Below are 21,573 nucleotides of genomic sequence, written 5' to 3' on the forward strand. Positions count from 1 at the left end.
TTGTTTTTAAAGAGTTATTTATTTATTTGAGAGAGAGAGAACCCACATGAGCAGGGGGAGGGGCCAAAGGAGAGGGGGAGAGAGAATCCCAAGCAGACTTCCTGCTCACCGAGGAGCCTGACAAGCGGCGCTGGATCTCAGGACCCTGAGATCTTGACCTGAGCTGAAATCAAGAGTTGGATGCCTAACTTATTGAGCCACCCAGGTGCCCCAGTCCTACTTTTAAATAATTCATGGGTCAAATAATTTTATCTAAATGAAAAGGAAAATATTAATGTAAAAACATGTGGGATTTTATTGTATTAAGGAAATGTGATAGCCATGTATGCTTACAATAAATAAATAAAAGACTAAAATTTAATGAACTAAAATTCCAATTGAATTAGTTAAGAAAATAATAAAAGAATAAACTCAAATGATGTGTAAAATAGTGAGAGTAAATATAAAAATAAGGAAATGGAAAACAATGATGCAAGAGTATATAAATATAAGCTCTCAGTAGATGATTACAATTTCTTGGCAAATTAGGAATAAAAGGGCATTTCTTTAATTTGATAAAGTCTATCTACCAAAAACCTACAGCAAAGTATTAATCGTAATATGAAAACATCATGAGTGATCCCTTTAAAATCAGGAACTAGGTGAGCATATATCACTGTTTGCAGACAATATTGATCTGGAAGGTCATAGCTATGTCAGTAATATAGAAAAATAAATCAAAAGAATAAGTATTTGAAAGGAAGAAACTATACCCTTCTTATTCACAGATAATATGCTTATTTACAAAGAAAACCCAAAATTGTATACAGAAGAAATACTTGAATTAATAATAGATTTTAGAAAGATGTGGAAGAAATGTGCTTACTGAAATTCATTTGCTTCTAACTGTGGGGTTTACAGGTTTGTGTAGTGATTCAGAGGTCAGAGTGAAGTTTCCTAGCTTTTCTCAATCTGTATGAGGTCAGACATTAAGCTGAACTTCACTGACACTGAATGCAGCTCTCACCATCTAATCTTTAAAAGAGGAGGTGTCAACATTGACTGCATGTTAGAATCACTTGGGAGCTCTCAAGATTTCTGGTGCCTAGGTTTCACCTCTCTTTAATTGGTCTGTGTTATACTCTGAGCATCAGGATTTTAAAAGCTCTCGGATTCTATCATGCAGTTTAATTGAGATCTGCTTTGAGAAGAAAGTTGGAAGTAAACAATTTCAGTACCTCTCCTCTAACCTCAGGACTTCTGCCCAAGATGCTTGGCTTGTAGTACTTATCTTCATATTGTGCTCAAGGATTTCATGTGCAATGGCTCAATTTATCTGAGTTGTACTAGGACTTCAGCTTAGTTTGAGGCATATCTGAACTAAAGTGTTGAAGTTTATTTGTTCCTTAGTGCAGCATTTACCCCAAACCCCTGATGATTAGGGTTATTTATTAAAGATACATATTTCTAGACCATTTTCCAGACTGAAGGATGGAGGGGTTTGGGAAGATGCTTTTCAAATGAGAGCCCCAAATTCTTCTTATAATCAAGTAAATTAAAGAAAATGCCACATAAATGAAGCCATTAACACTATTAAATTTTAGTTTATACTTTACCATCTTATTTATCTATTTTATTGATAAAACAAGTAAAGTTTTGTTTTCTATGAGGAAACATACTTATCTTTATTTACTTCAAAAGGTACATGAGGACATAGAGGCATCCTAGTTCTTGTGATGTCCTCCAAAGACAGAACAGTCTTGAACTCATGACAAATTTTGCTTCCCCAGGACAAGGAAAGACAAGACATCACCATCATGGCTTTGGATAAACAATGGCTTTAAATCATAAGTTTTGTAAAGATTATTATATTCAAGCAAAATGCCCAAAATGTTTATTTAAATGGCCTGTAAACAATATTCCAGTATGAATTATAACCTTAGCAATAGGAAGTATCAGACAATGGTGACCTACTTTAAACATTTTATTTTAAGAAAGCCTAAAGTTGGCTGGCTTTAACTACAGGAGAAAAGAAAACCAGCTAATTGCTGTTAGAGCAAGTGTTCATTCTGATTCCTGATAGAGATTTCAATTACATTAAACTGTTTTCAATCTGCACAGTTGATAGGGAGTTATTAGAGTAACATTATGAAATTCACTAATATATATGCAAATATATGTAAGTACATATTTCAAAGCATTGGATTTGAATGAGAATGCTTCATTTTAATTGGATTTTGTGATACCTATATGCGAGAGAAATGTCTACATGAATGTTTCAGCTAACATGTAAATCTCATATTGTGTGAAAACACCTGACAATTTTTAAAGCACCAGGTATACTTGGAGCTAAAAATATGTGTCAGTTATAAGAAATTATAGTAGTTTGGGTGTACATAGGTCTTGAATAGTGCAATATCTCTGGTCTCTGAAATAAGTTTTATATCACAAAAAAGATGCTTTGAATAGGGTGAAAATATCACCCAAGATGTTAAAGACTAATATTGCTTTTCCAGAGCTAAATATCTCTTTATTAGATAATGTGAGAACCATTCATTCTGCTAAAATGGTTCTTTAGGATACAATCTGAAATAAGTCTAATTGTTCCAAACATGAAACTCTTTAATGGTTTTAGGAGGAATTAAATGCATTGGGCAAGAGGGAATTTAGGTGAAAAGACTTGTTTTTTTTCCTCTAAGTGAAATATATTGTGAAGATACTGGAAATGTTTGCATAGCTCTGTTAATGAAACTGCTCCTTCAAAGAAACAGCTATGAATTAGATCAGAGCCATAGGCATATTTTGCCAACCTACTAAATAAGTGTTTTTAATATTGGAAAAGAAGTTAGTGCACTGAAACAAACAAACAAAAACCATGAAGCCAAGAGAAATAGAGGACCTTATGGATTTTTATCTTTGATGTCAGTGCTTTTAAGTTTCTGATTTTTTATTTCTTATATAATTGACTAAGTGATTTTACAGGTAAAATGAAATGTAAATATGCATGTCTAGATAAGTTGGGAAATTTCTCCAATTATCTTTCCTATGAAATTTGTAATTTTAGTGTGTATGTATGCATAAATGTATGTGTATACATATGACTATATGATATATATGAGTATATGTTGTTAGAAGGCTGAAGCTGAAGTTTAAAATATGTATGTAATTTGAAAATCGAGAGCAAGAAGCTTCTCAATGACTATTTGCCCCTAAATTTACATTGATTCACTTAATGTAGAGTATTCCATTCATTCACATTATGGACTTGCTGTGCTAATTAAAAGAAATATATGTATATTGATTTCTTGGAATGCACATGTGTCATTGCTGCTTTTAGGGAAAATATATGGCAGTACCGTTAGAAAAATCAAATAAGTTTCAAAGACCTTTTTATTAGTAACGGTATCTTTAAATTGGGTGGTTTGAAGGTACATTGACTTTTTAGAATAAGAGGAGATCATTTATTGTACTACAGGAGTGTGTAATGCCCTTTTGGCTTCAGTTTGTATCTTACCCTACAATTTTAGATACATAGGAGACAATGTTGATTTGTCTCCTATGTATCTAGGAAATGGAGAATGGAGGAGGAAAGAGTGACTGCAAAATATTAAGCTTCATGTAATAGTTACTGGTTTGTCATGAGAATGAGATAACAATGTGGGTGAAACACAAAGTAGGCAGTCAGTAAAGGCTAGTTGTATTGGTTTTATTCACAATACCAGATTTAGCTAACTTCTGGTTTCCACATATATGTTTGTCAAAACAAGAATCCTGTGAAACTGCAGCTAGATCCATTCAGACCTCTTGCTACAAGTAAACAGGAAAAAAAAAAAGAAACAAAATGGTAGCTGGGTTACCATTTATGGACTAAAAATGGCATTTGTTCCTGGAAATAAGAAATGAATTGATAGGGGTGTCTCAGTTGGTTAATGTCTGCCTTCAGCTAAGGTCATGATCCCTGGGATGAGCCCTGTGTCCAGCTCCCTGCTCACCGGGGAGTCTGCTTTTCCCTCTCCCTCTGCCTTCTTCCCTGCTCATGCACGCACTCTCTTTCAAATAAATAAATAAAATCTTAAAAAATAAATGAATTAATAGGGAAAGCAACAGAAATGAGGAATACCGTTGTGTAAAGACAGACCTCTGTGTCAAACAGTTGGGGACTGTGTTCCAATGTAGAAAAAATGTAGGGGGAAATATAAAAAAAATGAGAAGTAATGACAGTATACTTGATAACAGATACAAAATAGAGTAGTTAGGATAAAATGTACTCATTTCATAAAAAAAGATAAAGCACAATCAACATTGTATTCATTTCAAGGAATAGATACTTATTCTGACTTTAAAGGAACAAATTCAGAATATAAGGTTCTCTGGATATATCATTTGAAACTATTTTAGTGAGATCAATATGTATTACTAAAGTAATTTTGACACTATGGGCAGATGAGTTTAGTTGGATGACAAATAACTGCATTTCAGAATACATCTGCTTTGCTTATTAGGTATTATGTATTGATGTAGTGGTCAAGAAAGTTCAAGAAAGAGACAAGATAACGACAGAATAGCTTGAAATACTTTGCACAAGAAGGGTAGCATCTGAATATCTTAATATTACGATAGAACCGACGATCCTCAGAGCATTTGTTTCTGTAATCTTTATAGCAGGAATAATCTTAGGTATAGGAATTTAAAGACAATGTTTTCTTTGTATACATCTAGCAAAATGGATTTTCACGGATGGCCTGAGCTAGTGCAGAGGAATTTTTATTGTTTGGTAAATCACCTGATTTCAGTCACCAAATTCTGTTGCTTTACTTTTATTCCCAACAAAGAGACTTTTTTTTTTTCTATCAGAAACATTTATTGATGTGCTCTTTGCAATCACTTTATTCCTAAATTTCAGAAACTTTTTTATTATATTCTAACTATTATACTAAGATTATCAACTGGTATTGTTTTTTTAATTTTTAAAAACTTTTTTATTTTTTTTAAAGATATTATTTATTTATTTGACAGAGAGAGACATAGCAAGAGAGGGAACACAAGCAGGGGGAGTGGGAGAGGGAGAAGCAGGCTTCCCACTGAGCAAGGAGCCCAGTGCGGGGCTCAATCCTAGCACTCTGGGATCATGACCTGAGCCAAAGGCAGATGCTTAACCGACTGAGCCACCCAGGTGCCCCTGGTATTGTTTTTTTAAATGAAAATTTATTATTTTTTCGTTCAAGAAGCTATCATGCTATATTAAAGGCATTAAAAGAACTATAAATAATGGAGAATGAAAGAGCAGTATAAACCTAAGGATCCTGTCACAATAATATCCTTAAATGAAAAAATGAACTGAAGCTCAAGGAAAAAATACTTTCCTCAATTAAAAAAAAGTCTTTCATGTTATATTTAATGTTAAAATGGACAACTAGGAACATGTTGATCCACTGATTTGAAATAAGGCTGAAGATAAAAAGATCCACTTCTATTTTGTTTTCATCTTCTAAAAACGAGAGAATTTATCTTCAAATCTGGAAATATATTACAAGGAATTCAAAGAGCAAACTGCTTTCTGAAAGGTGAAGAGCCATTAGGGAAGAGCACAGATGCTTTTAAAAATTAATTTACTTTTGAGGCTTGTTCAATTTATATTACACAGTACTGGAATAATTTACAGATATTGCTCACTGTTGAACATCCTTGAGAAATCATGAAAAGGAAAAGAGATTCTAAAATATAGAAGATTCCATTATCTTAATTTTTAAAATAACATTATGAATTGGATTTTCTAAAGTTAGAGGGAAGTGAACTTGCTGTAAACTCTTCCTTTTTTTATTATAAGACTCTTCTAGTTTGAATTATGCAGTGTGTTCTGTTTATGCATTATCTTCAGAATATTTTTCCTATATTCCAGGCACACCACAATACTTTTATTTCTTAAAACGAAATATACATCCATTCACATTGTCATGCTTGTTCTGTAAGGTACTTAGTTTTTTAAAAAGATTTTATTTATTTGACAGAGAGAGCAAGAGAGGGAGAGGGAACGCAAGCAGGGGGATACGGCAGGCAGAGGGAGAGGGAGACATAGGCTTCCCATTGAGCAGGGAGCCAGAAGCAGAGTTCTGATCCCAGGACCCTGGGATCATGAATTGAGGCAAAGGCAGACGGGTAACCAACTGAATCACTCAGCCGCTCCTATAAGGTACTTATTAAGGAATAACGTGCATAGAAGTTACAAATAAATTGTATAATGATCAATTTTTAAAATTCCTCTTAGTCATGGTAAGCACAACTAGAACAATAGACAAAGTTCTCATCTCTGTAGAAGTACCTCTTTTCAGTTTCTTTTCTCCCCAAAGAGTCACCACTATGGCAACTTCTAAAATCAAAGAGTAGTTTTTCAGGTATTTTTGAACTTTATATATATGCATTATGGTCTCTTTTGTGCCTGGCATTTATTATTTCAACATTTCAGTTATGAAGTTCATCCATATTTATGTAGAAATTTGTAGTTTTAAATTTTTTCTTGCTGTATCACCTTCCGATATGTGAATATATCACCATTTATATATCCATTCTCAGTTAGACATTTTGGAAGTTTAAAGTTTGGCACTATTATGTGTAGTTCTATAAAAATTCTAATGTATCACTATGTATCTGCTGAATTGTATATGCATTTCAGTTGGCTATAAACCTAGAAATGGAATTACTGGGTAATAAAGTATATGTGTTACACTCTACTAGATATTGCCAAACAAATTACAAAGTAGTTGTATTCTCACTAGCGGTATATGAGAGTTTAAATAGCCCCAATCCTTTATAGCACTTTGGTATATTACATTATTTATTTATTTTTTTAAGTTTAGGCTTTTTTTTTTTTTTTTGAGGGCGGCTTATGTTTGGCATTTCACTGTAGTTTTATAGTTCTTTTTTCTCTGAAAATTAATGAAGGTGAGCAATTTTTCATTATTCATTGTCCATTTAGATACACATTATTATAAAGAGCCTGTGCAAATCTGTTGTTCATATTTCTATGGATTTTCTGCTTTTTTCCTATTGATTCATATAAGTTCTTTATATATTTTGCATTTAACCCATAGCAAAATTTGGGAAGAGTTATCTATAATATTGAATCTTTTATTTCATGAACATTGTATAATCCCTCTATATTTTTAGATTATTTAAATTTTCTCAACAATGCTTTGCAGTTTTCAGTGTAGAAGCCTTGGGTATTTTTATTAGTTTTATTCCTCTGTATTTGATGTTCTTGATACTACTGAAATGGTAGTTTTATGAATTTCATGTTGTATTTGCTGCTGGAGCATAGGAATTCTTTTTACATATTTACCTTGTATGCTAACTTTGTAATCCAGAGATTTTGCTTAATTTTACTTAGTGATCCTAATAATTTTTCCAAAGATTCCTTTGGATTTTCTAACAATACAATATTATATGTAAACAATGACAGTTTTATTATTTCTTTGCCAGTCTTATGCTATTTCCATTTCTTACCTCATTGAATATATTAAAAACTCCAGTACAATGTTTTATCTAAGATTAAGAGAATATCCTTATCTCATTCTCAAAATCAAGAGGAAATTTTTTATTTCACAATTAGGTGGGATGTTTACTGTAGCCTTTTTTTTTTTTAAGATTTTATTTATTTATTCGACAGAGAGAGAGAGAGGGAGAGCACATACAAGCAGGGGGAGCAGCAGAGGGAGAGGGAGAAGCAGGCTTCCTGCTGAGCAGGGATCCCAGCGCTGGGCTCAATCCCAGGATGCTGGGATTACGACCTGAGATGAATGCAGACGCTTAACCAACTGAGCCACCTAGGTGCCCCTACTGTAGGCTTTTTGTAGTCACTTCCATTTTTAGTTTGCTAAGTTTTTTTTTTTTTTTTAATGAGTGCTAATTGAATTTTATCTGATCTTTCCTGGATCCCTAGATGTGAGCATTTTATTTTTCTTCTTTTATTTTTGTTAATGTGCTGTTAGATTGATTTTTTTTTTAACAGCTCTACTAAGATTTATTTCACATACAAGTGCACAATTAATTGGTCTTCAGTATATTCAGAGTTGTGCAGTTATTACCACAATCAATTTTACAACATTTCCATCACCGCAAAAAGAAACCCTGTATGCATTAGCAGTCACTCTTCATTTTCCTGCCCCACACAATCCTGTATGCCCTAGGCCTATGCCCCCATTAAAATAATTTTGTCTCTACAGATATGCTTATTTTGGGGCTTTCATATAAATAGGATCATACACATATTGTATGTGACTGGATTTTTTCTTTTAGCACAATTTTTTAAGGCTGATCCATGTTGTAGCATGTATCAACCCTTCATTTTTAATGCCAAATAATACCCCACTCTGTGGATATATCACTTTGTTTATCCAGTACCTGGTGAGCATTTGCCGTGTGTCCACTTTTTGACTATTATGAAATACTGTTAGGAATATGTGTACAGTCTTTGTGTGAAAGTATATTTTCATTCCTTTTGGGTATATATGTAGGAATTGCTTTTTTTTTTTTTTTTTTTAAGTAGGCTCCGTACCTACTGGGGCTTGAACTCAGGACCCTGAGATCAAGATCTGAGCTAAGAGTCAGACACTTAACTGACTAACCCACCCAGGCACCCTGAAAGTGCTTGGTTTTATGGATCTTGTATGTTTGGGAACTGCGAAACTGTTCTCCAGGGTGACTGCATCATGTTAAATTCCTCCAATGGATGGATAAGGGGTATGGAGTCTCCACATCCTTGCCAGAGCTTGATATTATCTGTCATTTTTGTTATAGCCATCCTAGTAGGTATCGTAGTAGGTAGTGAGAAGTGGTAGCTCACTGTGGTTTTTGAGTTGTATTTCCCTCCTGATTAATGATGCCTGGCTTCTTTTCATGTGCTTACTGATTTTTATATCTTCTTTGGATAAATGTCCATTTTTAATTGGGTTTTTGTCTTTTTTTGCTCTTGTTATCAGGATACAATCCTTTATCAGATATGTGATTTGAGAGTATTTTCTGCCATTCTGTGGGTTGTATTTTCAGTTTCTTTATAGTGTCCTTTGACATACAAAGTTTTTAATTTTCATAAGCCCAATTTGTTTATTTTTCCTTTGGTTACTGGTGGGTTTTGTGTTATATCTAAGAAGGCTTTGCCTAACTTGACAATGTGAAGATTTATACTTGCCATATTGTCTCTGCTGAAGAATGTTCCATTTGTACTTTTCATTTCTTTGCTCAAATGTATTCATAATTCCTGTCAACCTAAAAACAAGAAACTAGTTCAAGAAGAAAACATTTATTTGGCATAAAAAAATTACAATTCAAGATACACGTGTTTAGGTAGAAACCCAAATTAAACCTAATTAAAGGAAGTGGACTCAAGTTTTTTATGGAAAAGAAAGATTAGGTAAGTTTTTAAGAAGAGTTCATTGGGGATGATAATCAGGGCTAGAATTGTATTTCATTCATTGGTCAGATGAAGTGATCATTAGGCAAAAGTTTACTTTTATCAGTCTTTTCATAGAGGATTTTTTCGTTCTTGCCAGCATCTTTCAATATTGGTGGTTTGGCTCAGTTCAAAATTTAGAAAACAGGACTTGCAAGGCCGTTCCTCTAATATGGCTGTTCCAGCTCTGTTTTTAAAATGACTCTACCTATGTCATTTTTGACATTCTTTTGTTTTGGTATTGTAAATGGAATTTTATTAATTTCATTTTCAGATTGTTCCTTGTCAATGCATAGGATTTTAATTGATATTTGTGTGTTGATTTTTCATCTTGCCACTTTGCTGAACCCATTTATTAGCTCTAATAATTTTTTGTGAATATGAATTTTCTATGTATAACATTATGTTCTTATACAAATAGAGATAGTTTTACTTCTTCCTTTCTAATATGTGAGGGGAAAATTCTTTTCCATCCTCAAGGTCTTCCAGCTGGACTAAGAATTAAATATACATGAGACATTAACAGGAGAAAAAATCCAAAATTTTATTATATGTGCATGGAGGCCCTATTATGAAGTTGAGACCTATAAAGATGACCAAGGCAGACAGTTTTTATACTTTTTAGACAGAGGCAATAAATCTGTGAAGAATTGACAGGACAAAGAAAACTTAATTTTGGGAGCTTCAGTTGGTAAGAAATTCTAAACAGAATTTGGGCTATGGTAGTAAATTAGTAAAAAGTAACAAGGATTATTTGTACAGCCTTCCCTGTTCTGAATTTCCCATCTCTGGTGATAAGGGTGTCTCTTTACCTCCTGGTTTGGGGAAGGTACCTTTCACAAGGGGGAATTTATTTGCTGCTTTCGGGGGGGGGCAGGAGGAGAGTCTGAGTGTCCTTCTTGTATAGGCTGTCTCTTAGGTAACCTTTATTTAAACTAATCAGTATGCCAGAGTGGCACATTTTGGGGCAGCCAGCTCTTGGCCCCTGCATATGCATACTTGTTATTTATTTTTCTTTTCTAATTGCCCTGACTAGAACCTCCAGAAAGGTTTTTTTTTTTTTGAGATTTTATTTATTTATTAGAGAGAGAGAGAGAGAGAGAGCACGTGTGTGCTTGTTAGCTCACTGGAGCAGGGGGAGGGACAGAAGGAGGAGCAGAGGGAGAGGTAGAAGCAGACACCCCACTGAGCAGGGAGCACTATGTGGGGCTCAGTCACAGGACCCTAAGACCATGACCTGAGCCGAAGCCAGACACTTAACTGACTGAGCCACACAGGTGCCCCCTCCAGAAAGTTTTGATTAGAAGTGGTAGAATAGACATTCTTGTCCTGTTCCTGTTTTAGGGGAAAATCATTCATTCTATCATCATTAAGTAAGGTGTTAGCTGCGGTTTTCTAAACATGCCCTTTATCAGGTTGAGGAAGTTCTCTTTTCTTTGTAGTTATGTATTTTTATCATGAAAGGTAGTAGGATTTTGTCAAATGCTTTTTCTACATCTATTGAGATGATCATGTGTCTTTTTTCCTTTAGTCTATTAGTAATGGTATATTATATTGATTACCTTATGTTGAAGTAGTGTTGCTTTCCTAGCATAAATCCCACTTGATAATGGTATATAATCCTTGTATGCTGCTGGGTTCAATTTGCTAGTAATTTTGAGGATTTGTGTGTCTATATTTGTAAGAGATATGGTCTGTAGTTTTTTGTGGTATCTTTGTCTGGGATATCTTTGGTGCCAGGATAATACTGACCTTAAAGAATAGTTAGGAAATATTTCTTTTCCTCTACCATTTATTATGAGTGATTGAGAATAATTGGTGTTAATTCTTCTTTTATAGGGATACCTGTGATTGCATTTAGGATCTCCCAGAAGATAATACAGGATATGCTGGATTTCTTTCAGCAGGAATGACTCCATATATAACTTTACATTTGGTGCATCTGTGGGAGAAGAGGAGTTTGGGAGCCTCCTATGTTACCATCTTTGCAGCTACTCCTGTTTAGATGTTGATATTGTAATTCTCATGATATTGAGGGTTGGATTTTGTTGTGTTCCCTTAAACAATGTTGGATGTTGTTTTAGAGGCAATTACATTATTTCTTACAATCAGTATGATTTTTTTTTAAGATTTTTTATTTATTTATTTGACAGAGAGAGACACAGCGAGAGAGGGAATACAAGCAGGGGGAGTGGGAGAGGGAGAAGCAGGCTTCCCGCTGAGCAGGGAGCCCGATGCGGGGCTCGATCCCAGGACCTGGAATCATGACCTGAGCCGAAGGCAGACACTTAACGACTGAGCCACCCAGGCGCCCCCAATCAGTATGATTTTTAAGATACTTCTTTTAGAAGAAGTATTTTAGGCTTGGTTTAGATTAATATTTATTCTAAATATGATTTAGTCCCAATAAGAGATGATCTTTTTATGACTTACAGTGGATGCTGCAGCTGTTTAATAAAAACTCTTCATCCAGCTCTGTAGAATTTGAAAGATTCAAGCCTGTTTTGGTTCTAAGAATTATGCATTTTCCAGCTTCCCCTATATTCTTTCTCAGCCTCATGGATTTTATGGTATGCATAATGCAGCTAAGTTTTCAGCAAAATATTCATGGGCTTTCTCTTCAGATTTCGTTTAGGTTCCTTTCTCTTCAGATTTCCGCCATAAAAATTTCACCCTCCTGAATCTTCCTAAACTCTAATCTCTGTCTCCTCAACTTAATGTGAACCCCCATGTTGTACTTGGAATCCCATCTGTGCTTCATAGTTCAGAATGCCACCATGCAGAAAACCGAAGTAATTATAATGCTCATCTTACTTGTTTATTTTCCCTGAAGGAGCTCAGCACTACCCTTCATGTTGTCCAGTGTCAGAAAACCGTTGTTTCATATATTTTGTCCTGTTTCCAATTATTTATGGCAGGAGTAAGTCTGGTTACAGTTGCTTCTTCATATCTAGAAGCCAGTGTTGTATCAACTACAATTTATTCTAGGAATAAATAAATGATTCATTACCATATATGGAGAGAAATGAATAGCAATAATATTAAAAATTATTGGTTTGAAGAAATATGAGTCTAGATTGAGGTTAAAGGGATTAATCAGTATGAACTTAGAAAGCAAAAGAGAGAAATATACTAAATCCAAGTTTATATAAGAAAACCTTTGAACATGGGGATTCTAAATAGGGTTTATACCAGTACATTTCAACATAAAAAAAAAGGATTTTAAAGGTGAAGTATGTAGAAGGAATTAAGGACATCATAGTTGTGATGGGAAGTATTACAGAAATGAACTATTCTGAAACTTGAGGGGATTTGAAGTATATATCTATGGTTAGGTTTATCTACCTATCCATCCCAGGTATATAATAAATTTCATTGAGCTAGTTTGCAGTTGTATTGGTCACAGTGAAGTATAAATTTGTCAGTCTCTAATGAATTGCACCATATAATGGGTGACTGCGTTGTGGTGGGTCTAGCATACAGACTTTGAAATCATACAAACCTAAGTTTGAAACTGGAATCTATTAATTAAAAGCTGAATGTTGGAACTAGTATACTCTGACTTGAGTGTTAATATCATCATCTATAAAAAGGAGGCAGTCATACCTCATTTGCAAATTTATTTTAAGAATGTTAAATAATGTTTGTAAATATGTAGTATTAGGTTCAAAAATGGTCACTAGCGTTATTTTAAAGCTCTGTAAGATAATTCAGTGTGTGTGTGTGTGTGTTTGTGTGTGTGTATGTAAAATTAATGTTCTGATCTAAGTTTGTGCTGTGAAATGAAAATTTTGGAAACAGTAAATAATCTTTATTCTCTACAATAATCTACATTACTGTGATTGCCTTGAAATATATTACAGATAATGTCCCTGATGATTTTTATATTAGGTGGCAAAAGAGCAAAATATATACAATTTATATTATACGCAAGAGGGAAAGTCATTTTTTAAAGCTAGTCTTTAAATAATTGATTATGGTTTTTTTTTGTTTATTTTTCTTCTTTTTTCTGAGAGGACATACTAAATGATGTGTCAGATTTAAAAAGAACCTTTATACTTTCTTTTTAAAATATATACATTTTTTGCAGTCTGTTTATGTTATGATTTTAGTGAAATGCCAAACATCTTTTTGCAAGAAGTCTGTGGTATTTATAGACTTAAATTTCTTTTTAGCTCTCAAGAAGTACTGTAAGTGGCATAAAGGCTTGATCACCATTTTAAAAATAAATAAACTGGAAAGCATCACAATTGTCCAAATTAACTGTTTTAAATAAATCACTTGCTAATTCTTATATTTAAATTATTTGATATTTTGAAGATGGAAATTGCAGGTTTCTTTTTCATCCCTAGTTATTCTAATAAGTAAGTTGTTCAATCTTTTTTCTTCTAGAGTCAAGCTGGCAAAGTTCATTAAGTGTAGGAGTTTTCAGATATGCCATGTGGGTGTATTAAGATTTTATACAATTTCAAACTTTTTCATGGTTTTTAGAAAGGTTGATTTATCTTTGCCTGCTAAATTATGTATTATTTTATAATATGAATTTCATTTGGTTTAAATTAGGTAAAGTACCCTTAACTGCTCTTGAATTAAGCCTGTAAAGAAACATAAACCCAAGAATCATACATTTCTAAGAATGCAAAAGAAGTTGAAGTATATTTAACCTAGTTAGTATCTCTTGATAAGGGAAACTATCAATTCATCATAAGAGCATACTTTTTGTCTTTGGTATTCTAAAATTCTTAATATAAATGAAACCTAAGTTAAAGAATTGTAAATGCCCACCTATTCCAAAAGAAATTAACCCAAATGAATTGGAAATGTTGAGGGGTTATTTTACCAAATGATCTCAAGGTGTCCTACAAACTCTTCTTCCTAGAAGAAAATGCATTTTTGCAGCATTAGCACATTCCTCTCCCCTTCCAACTTAAGTGCCTCTTTTTTCATGGCAATCTTGACAGAAATAATACCATTGATCAATTAAGTATCGACAAAGGAAACAATCTTGAACAAAAGCGGATAATTGTACTTTTCCCTTCTCTATAGGAAAGAAGTACTAGTAATGTTATGGACAGTACTAGCTCTATCTTTTTAAAGGAATTTATTAAACTTTGGTAACTGATTCTACTCTTCAAATGCATGGAAATGAGAAAAAAAAAATTATGTCATCATGTGTATAAACCTCCCAAGTACTGCAATGGAAACCTTGAGCAGTGACTTTGTACCACTCAGTTTGAACTGGGCACAAATGTGTTTTCATTCTTAAGTCCATTTTTCTAAACACTGTTTTCCTAAGCAAGAAAGCACAAATCTGTTTTTGTGAGGGGCTTCAAAATGGAATAAAATTAGGGAAAATAAATCTCTGCTTTTGATTCAACCTTGAGGGATATGGAGAATGGAGAAGTTTGGCCTCCAATGAAAGAAAAAAAAAGAAAGGGTGGGTCTACTCTGGGGAGCACTGTGAGTTGGCTTAGAAGTTGGTTCTGATGATATGCTTTGGACATCTTTTGTCAACACAGTTAGTACCTGGAGTACTAACCAGATAACTGACTTCTTCTATTTGGGAAAATTGATGAGGACCTTCAATGTTAACTTTCACCATGAGAAACAGAAAACTGAAAATAAAAGTGGATTTAAAAAGTTTCTTATGTAAAGAAATCCAAAGCATGAAATAGAGGTTGATATATATTGATATATATATATATAGATACATATTGTATTTTTGACACAGTTGCTCTGTTGTATTCCTCCATCATCTTTGCCTTATCCTCTCATGTCATGCAGCCATGACATCTTTGGATTAATACCAACTTAATTTTAATAGTGTACAAAAACTGCTTCATCCCCTCTAGACTCCCTGTATGCTGTTATTAGCACAAATTATGTCTATACATTTTCCCCTGTAAACATAGATTTATATTACTGCTTTATACACTTTTCTTTTAAATTAGATAGAAAAAAACCTGCAAATGGAAAATATACTTATGCTGTCTTTTATACTTACTCCTGCAGTTGCCTTTATTGGTGCTTTGTGATGTGGGAAACAAGGGCAGAAGAAAAATTATTAAATTTCTTATCTACAGCCCGTTGACAAGTCCTTGAAACAGGCAGAGTGACATTCCTCTAGGGACCCAACTGCCCCAACGTTAATACTTTGCTAAGGGCAAAAGGCAATCTTAGCCCAACCCCCAGGATCCTGTAAGTCTGCTTTAACATATAAAAATTCTTTTGGACACTTCCTTTATCTCTACCCCCCAAGATACATGTTAGCAATCATCCGCCAAGCATATGACCCACCGATATACCTCTGTAGGGTCTCATGACTCAGGTTTTATGATATGGTAATAAATGATGTTTTTCCAACAATAGTTAGCTCCCTCAATGTCCTGGAAACCTTGCTTCCAAATTCCTCAGAGACTTACACTATGCTTAACCTCCCTCCCATCTTGGAAGTATATAATTGGCCATTCCTCATGACCCTGGTGTAGCTCATTATGCCCACGGGTCCTATCCCTGTGCTTTAATAAAACCACCTTTTTGCACCAAAGACATCTCAAGAATTCTTTCTTGGCTGTTGGCTTTGAACCCTAGCATCTTTCCTACATCACTTTGTGTTTCTTCACATGACTCTGAGTTGCTATTTAGTGTCTTCTTTCAGCTTGAAGAAATCACTTTCCTATTTTTGTAGGGTAAGTCTACTACTGACTGTTTTTCCAGAATGGCAGCTTTATTCAGTCATAAAGCAAAATTAGTCACAATTTTTTTTTTTTTAGATTTTTATTTATTTGACAGAGAGAGAGACAGCGAGAGAGGGAACACAAGCAGGGGGAGAGGGAGAAATAGGCTTCCCGCGGAGCAGGGAACCTGATGCGGGGCTTGATCCCAGGACCCTGGGATCATGACCTGAGCCGAAGGCAGAAAATTAGTCACAATTTTAAAGCAGGTTCAGGATTCCAAACTCAATGTCATTTCACCATGTGAAACTTGGTTTCTTACACAGCATACAGAGCAGGACATAAGACAAACCACATGACAAACAAGATAACAGAATGTAGGAAGTTAATGAACCAAATGCGAAGTCAGTCTGTGGGCGTGTAGTTGAGATAAGGCTCCCGTCTGGTCTGGGTCAGCTCTCTGCACTTACTGCTTCTTATGTTTAAGCAGTGAAGGATCTTGGTTCTATTCTGAGATAAATTGGGCAGAGCCTTTGGTGGCAGTTGACTTTTTTAAGTGCTTAGACATAGACAGGTCATGTCTGAAGAGTTCGACAGTTTGCTGCCAAAATCTTCCCTTTTTTAAAGTGATTTAATTGGTCTTGGGCCCCTGTAGACCTCCTCTGGTCTGGCTTGTTATTCATTCTGGGTGTTAGCTGATGCTGATCCTGGCAATATCTCATAGCTGCAGTACCTTTGACTACTTGCATCATGGCTTGACACAGGCCCCTGCTTGACATGAGAGATTCCACTCTCCTCTCTACAGCACACACATATATAATATATATATATATTATATCAATATATATATTATAATATATATAATATATTTATATATTTATATTATATATATAATATAATATATATATATCAATTTTTTTTTAAATTTTAAGACTTTGACTATGTCATCCCAGTGCCTTAGGCCCTCATAGTCTTGATGATAAATTGTTAATCTTATTGAAGATCCCTGTTCAAGATGAGTCACTTTTCCCTTGTTGCTTTCAAGATTCTCTTTATATGTGGCCTTCAGTTGTTTGACTATGATGTGTCTAGGTTGGATCTTTGTGATTAGCCGTTTGTAGTTCCTTGAGCTTCCTGAATGTGTAGATTAAAGGTTTTCATCAATTTAGGGATTTTTTTTTTACTATTATTTCTTCAAATATCCTTTCTGTCCCTTTCTATTCTCTTCTTCTGAGATTCTCATTAGGCATAAGTTGGTATGTTTTATGGTATCCCACAGGTCTCTGAAGTTTCATACATTTCTCTTCTTTCTCTGTTACTTTCTTTTCCTTATACTGGATAATCGCAACTGAACTATCTTTCAGTTCACTGATTATTTCTTCTTCCTGCTCTAATCTGTCATAAAGCCCCTGTAACATTTTTTTTTTTTAATTCCAGCTATTGTACTTTAATACCAAAATTTATATTTTGTTTCTTTTTATTATTTTTTCTATTTATATTCTTTATATGATGAGATATTTTTCTCATATTTACTTCTTTAATATATTTTCTTCTAAGCGTTAGAACATATTTAAAATAGTTGATTGAAAGTCTTTGTCTAGTAAGTCTAGTGTCTGTTTTCTCAGGAAAAGTTTCTATTGATATTTTTTCTCTGTGTATGGGCCATACTTTCTTGTTTCTTTGGAAGCCTCATGATTGCTGTCATTGTTGAAAACTGTACATTTTAACTGCTAGAATGAGGTAACTCTGGAAATCAGATTCTACTGTCTCTCAAGGTTTTTTGCTGTTGCTTATTACAGTTGTTGTAGTTTGTTTGTGAGTTTTCTGAATTAATTCTATATAGTCCATATTCTTTGTCATGTGTGACCACTGAATTCTATACTCAGTTGGCTAAGTAGTCAGCAAATGATAGAATAGAGATTTCCTTAAATGCCTCTAATCAATATATCTCCCATCCTTTTCCAAAGGACTCTCTATATTGGGGCTTTTCTGTGACATTCATCTAGGTAGCTTAAAATTTTGCTTTAACTTCACTTGCTGCTTACACAGAGCTTCTAGATCAACTAGAAGTGAAATCTTAGGGCCTTCTTTGATCTTTCCTGGATATGTATATACCTCTGCATTTGCATGGTTTTGTAGATTCCCAGGAATATGTTGGGAATTTTTCAAAGTTCTTGTGAACATCTTAGTCCTCGCTTTGCTATTAAGCTTTTTGCAGACTACTGTTTCTCCCAGCTATTACCCATTGCCTCAAGCAGTCATGCCATTAAAACAGTTGCCAGTAAATGTTTTCTTCAAATGCCAGTTTAGTAGTAGCTTTTAGCACTGGGAAAGCTCTGATCAGATTTCATAAAAACAAGCCTTTTGAACAACTCTGCCAATAAGCCATGAGACATATAAAATGTCTTTGTGAATTAGGTTGATTCTCTCTTCAGTACAGGGAATCTCTGATGTTATTTTCAATACTACCACTGAGTTAAGAAGCGGGGGATATATTTACAGTAAGTTAAAGTGCCATGAAGGTCACTCTCTTACTGATATTCTGGAATTGTTTTTGCATAAATGCTTTCCAGGTTGCTGTGAACTTTCAGTTAGTTTCCTGAGTTATGAAAAAAATTGTTCTGACAGTTGTTGCAAGTTTTTTTTTTTTCCCCACTGCCTTTACGGAGAGGCCAATTTTCAGAGGTTCTTAACAACATTATTTTTGCTGATGTTACCCAGTCATGACATCTTCATGCAGCCATCATGAAGAGAGAAGAGGCAAAGAAGGGCAGTGGCTAGTTCTAAGGATATTTCCAGCATGTTGGATATAATTCTTTTCCTTCTATATTTTTGGCCAAAGTAGCTGCAAGGCAGTCTGGGAAACATTTATTCACAGTGGCCATATACCCTGCTAAAGATTAGGGTCCCATTGTTGAGCAACCAGAAGAAAATGGTTATTATGGCAGAAAAAAGGCAGCTACAATATTTTCTTACATACCACATATTTCCTATTCCCCAAGGGAAACTCCTAATTCTATTCTTATATCAACCTCCTAATTCTTTTTTTTTTTTTCTTGTAAGGGGAATCTAAGTTGGGAGTGACCTATGGTGCCATCCAACCTCATAATTCTGTTCAGTTACTTTATCCAGCCCATTGTTGAAGATTTCTGTGTGCTAAACTGTCCTATCCATCCAGCTCAGATATGGCTTCTTATAGTGTAGAAATGTAAAAACATAATAAATAAATTGAAAAATGAAGATAAAAGAAGAAATTTATCAATGACTTATTTGTAACTATAATCAGATACCACTTGGCAGGAATTGCACAGATTGCCTGACTTCTCATGGGAGTAAGTTATTTGTTTAGGCTTGCTGAAAGACCCTGGGTCCGCATCTGTCTTTTCTGTCATGGAATTTTTCTAAAAACAGTAAAAAGAAGGCAGAAATAGCAAAGAGTCAAAAAATGCTGTAGTATAGTTTTTTTTCCCCCCTACTATTTTCCCTATCACTATACCACTGATTATCATGTTCTCCTACCTTATATACTGCAAATGATATCTGGATTAATATCTTTACCTCTGCAAAACAGGGCACCAGGTTTTTATCCTTCAATACCTGAGTTCTTGAAATCTGTCTCTATTGTGATCTGGACATGAGGAATCCATAGACAACTTTTGGCTTCAAAACAAAATGCTTCTGCTGCTGCCTACACCAGTATGATTCATGACCTACATTTATCTCTCTTGATACAACACTAATAATCAGATACTGGGCTTCCTGCTTCAGCTGCCATGGGAAAAAACATGTCCATTTCTATACTTGTCACCTGAAATGGGAGTTTCCACTTCAAGGGGTTTACTCTTGCCTTTCAGAATCTCATGTGGGTGTGTTTGCTGGTTGAAAATTTTGTCAGTGTATCAAACTATATCTGTTAGGTTATTTGGATAATGTAATATTTGATTCTCCAGACTTTTGCATGCAGTAAACTTTGTTGTCAGGGGTTAAAATGGTGTTGAGTGATTTGATTTTTAATATCTGCCAAAAATCCAAGGCAGTTAAGTCATGGTACAAAAAGTATTAATATTGTATCTGTTGACAGCTACAGCTATAGTGTGTGTTGTGGGGACAGGGGAAGGCCGAGAAGGTAAAATGACAAGAAGAACATCTTGCTTTGAAACAGAATTAGAAGAATGAGAAGAGGATGAAGAATTAGTCTAATTATCTAACTTGTCCAAATTACCCCCTGCAAAAAAAGTCATTCACTTTGCTTTCATTTATTCTTTGTGTCCCCATTCTTCTTTCTTTTTCTATTACCTTTCTCTATTTTTTTCTTATCTTTTCTTCTCTTTTCTTTATTCTTTTAGGTTATATTTCTTCTTAAATAACAATACATGTACTAGACCCTCTATGTTCTATATCACAGAAATTTTAAAAGGTCTGTGATAAAGTTTCAAATGGACTCATTTAAGAAATCATATGCAAAACAGGATAAATCATTTTTAGATAGTTACTGAGGAATATTAAACGAGTGGTGGGCTTAAGTCTTACAACCCTTGATCTGCTTGTTTTTAATGTTTTACATTACACTGAACTGTTTATGACTCCCCTGGATAATAGTTACCCATTGTCACCTCTTATAATGAAAGCTTATGACATCCACTCTCTTCCTTTTCTCTCTTTCCTTTTATTGTTCTTTATTTTAGAGAAATTCCAAAAATAGAAAAGGGAAAACAATTTTGTTTTTAATTTTCTGAAACATACCTGAGAAAATCATTGAACTGCTGAGGCTCTTCAATTAAGGAAATCATCATAGTCTTTAGTAAATGCTCTCTGATGCCAAGTCAGTGTGGTTTATTCTGAACAGTCAAACATATGTCAAGCATTTTTTAGCTTCTAGAACACTTTAAAAAATTAAAGTTCATGAAATGAAGTCTAATTACATACTTTAATAAGCATTTTAAAAAAGAGACTGCCTAGAATTCATTATTCATTTTAATTTAAAACATATTTTTGACCCTTTGTCCTAAAGGTATTGTCTTCTTAGGCAAATGTCTTAGAGACATGTCACTTTGCAAACATAAAGTTAGCTCTAAAAAATCTGTTATTTTGTAAATTTATTTTCCTTTCAAATTCTTTTATTACTTTTTGTTCTCTGACACAAAAGACTGAACAATGACATGAAATAATATATTGCTCCTGGAGAATTACTCATTATCTGTTATACATTCATCAAGTATTATTAAGTATTTAAAAATGCAAAAAGCATAGCTAGTTAGTGACAAAAGCTTTCATGTAATTAGTAGAATGAATATAATGAGTTGAAAAAAATCTGTCTCCATGAAGAGAACATCTTTGGGAAAATGTAAGAGACTGAAAGAAGTATAACTACTTTATTTATTCTCCCAACTATACTGTTTTGAATGGAGTATTGGTTAAAATAAGTCCCAATTGGGTTATATTGGAATACTGATATATCAAAGTGTCATCTTCTAG

The sequence above is a fragment of the Neomonachus schauinslandi genome, chromosome 2 (assembly GCF_002201575.2).
Source record: "Neomonachus schauinslandi chromosome 2, ASM220157v2, whole genome shotgun sequence".
Taxonomy (NCBI): Eukaryota; Metazoa; Chordata; class Mammalia; order Carnivora; family Phocidae; genus Neomonachus; species Neomonachus schauinslandi.